Source organism: Zerene cesonia, chromosome 8 (assembly GCF_012273895.1).
Source record: "Zerene cesonia ecotype Mississippi chromosome 8, Zerene_cesonia_1.1, whole genome shotgun sequence".
NCBI lineage: Eukaryota > Metazoa > Arthropoda > Insecta > Lepidoptera > Pieridae > Zerene > Zerene cesonia.
In genome coordinates, this window is record NC_052109.1 from 8,429,996 (window position 1) to 8,432,559 (window position 2,564).

Consider the following 2,564-nt stretch of genomic DNA (forward strand, 5'->3'; position numbering starts at 1 on the left):
GACCGTGACCCCCCCCAACCCCTCCCGCGGCTGCGGACACCGAGTACCTTGACAAAGTCGACAGCGCAATCACAGCTTCTTATTGTTTATCTACGGAGACGGGCCTCGGCCGACCGCCCAAAAATAACACTTCATCAACTGTAAATAATATTTCAATATTGTCCTCTTCGAATATATAGAAATCTGCATTAAAACCTTTAAATATACTCATCTACTATTATTGGACATGAATTTGTTATATTGTACTTACTTTAAGAAAATTTAGACCGACGAGACAACGCTCACTAAGCGACGAGAATTAAAAAAAAAATTAAAATAAAAACAAATCAATATTAATTATAAACATATAAAAAAATAAAGATCTTTGAACCCCCAGTTCGGAATGAAAAATTCACCTAGATTCATTACGCGTTCCGTCAATGTGTATAAAACAATAATCATTAATTATAACAAACATCGACAATTACATTATTGCATTGCACATTAATTCAAATAGATAATATACAATATAATATATTTAATTAACATTTTCTCATTAACGTCGACAAAATTAAAATTACCAACTTTGGTTAAAATATAAACGCGCCACGCATCCAGTCTCGCGCGGCAGGTCAAACTACAACTATCGTCGATTACATTAACGAAATATAAACTTATCTATGGTAACATTTACAATGAAACGAAACTCCCGAAAGTGAACGATCGATTTGTATAGTGTAGAAATGTGCATGGAATAGGATGAGGGCCGCGCCGGCGGGGGCGGTGACGCCGTCTCGCTCGCGCGCGCGCACCTCGCGCTCGCGCCGTCCCCCTCCCGCGCGGCCGCAGCAGATATCACAATGTCAACTCGTCAACAATACGCCCGCTATGCGGACAGTTTAAAACATAAAATATAGCAAACTCTCAACACTAAAATATTATAGTACATGCGTAAAATCAGTATACATAAATCTATTATATCTATGTGTAAATATATGTCGATGTGGGCCGAGCGCGACCGACGGCGCTGCGGCGATCATTGCTCGTATATATCGTGATCTGTTTAAGTATTGTCAAATTAGTTATTCTAAAGAGACAGAGGAAAAAAGAAACAATGTCGTCGAAACGACACGATGTCGCGTCGGATCGCGCCCGGGTCGCATCGAGAGCTGCGTGAAAGTCGGTAAGTGTAAACGATAAACTAGAGTCAGGTAACTTGCGCCACTCGGCTGGCTCAGCGTGACTAGAACGGCGTTGTGGAGCTAACCCCCCCATCCCCTCCCCTCCTCTTCCCTTCCCCCCTACACGCTAACGCACGCGCACGCGACACCGCAGGTCGTACACACTTCAACAATCTCTTAATCTAGACAGCGTTCACATTCATTTTAGCGTCAAATGATATAATATCTAAGTGCAATTCTCAAACGAAAACAATACAATATGTAACAGATGACGGTAGTTTACAATAAACAGCGCCGCAATCGTACGCATCCGATTATTATATACATAAAACAATACAACAGACCGACTGTAACCTTAAACGAAACTCAAAGGTCCCTCAACAACGGGCGACAGTTAAGTGTCGGCGCGGGCAAGAATCAATTTCCATAACAATATTACAATTCAATGACATATACTTAATAACAAACAATTTTATTCATCGATTTAACATTTCTTCATATTGCACACGCTTGGATAAACATTAATTTCAATAAATACAGAATCAAAAAAAAAAAAATTCAATTACATACTTCAACAAGGTGAAAAATTTTATAATCTTCAAATTTATTTCTGTCAATTTTACAAACGGATACAAGCAACATTTATTCATAAAAGTAATATTTCTATTTTTACATTAACATCACAATAATTTAAATATATTGCAGACTAAGTATTTATGAACTCAAAAAATCGATTATACATATACAAATACAACAAACAACAGGACCTGTATCAATCAAACGATATTGCACACGATATTATCCCCCTGCCTTTAATATCATTTAAGGGTGAGGTCCCGTGTGAGGCGGTAGCTGTCTCTTAAACGCTACACTTCCACTAAACATATCACTGCCTAATCACTTCCCCTTAAGCTGGTACCAGTTCGGAGCCTTAACACGAAACCGTCTTACTTGTATTTACAACTTACCCACATATTTCGTGAGCTCTATCAACACGAATTTATTCAATCAAGAAACTTCCCCTTAACGAGGTTTTTATTTAGCCTTAATATCGCTCTCAATTTTATATATATTATACCTTTGTTTATAATTCCTTATTTGGGTTTATTTCCACAATTATCAATACGGCATTACTAAACAAGAAACAAGTACCAGTCCTTAACAAAACACACGAGTCCCAAAACGGAACCTATACTTAACAATAACTTCACTTAAACCTCTTCCCCTTAACAAGTACCACTTATAATCTTATCCCGATACTTCCTCATAATACGGTACCACTTCGATACCTTAAATTGGAACATCTTAACAAGGTCCACCTTTAAACTCTATCAAAATTCGTATTTATCTGGTACCACATCTTATCCCTATCACGCAACTTCCCCTTAAGTAGGTCAGTGGTAC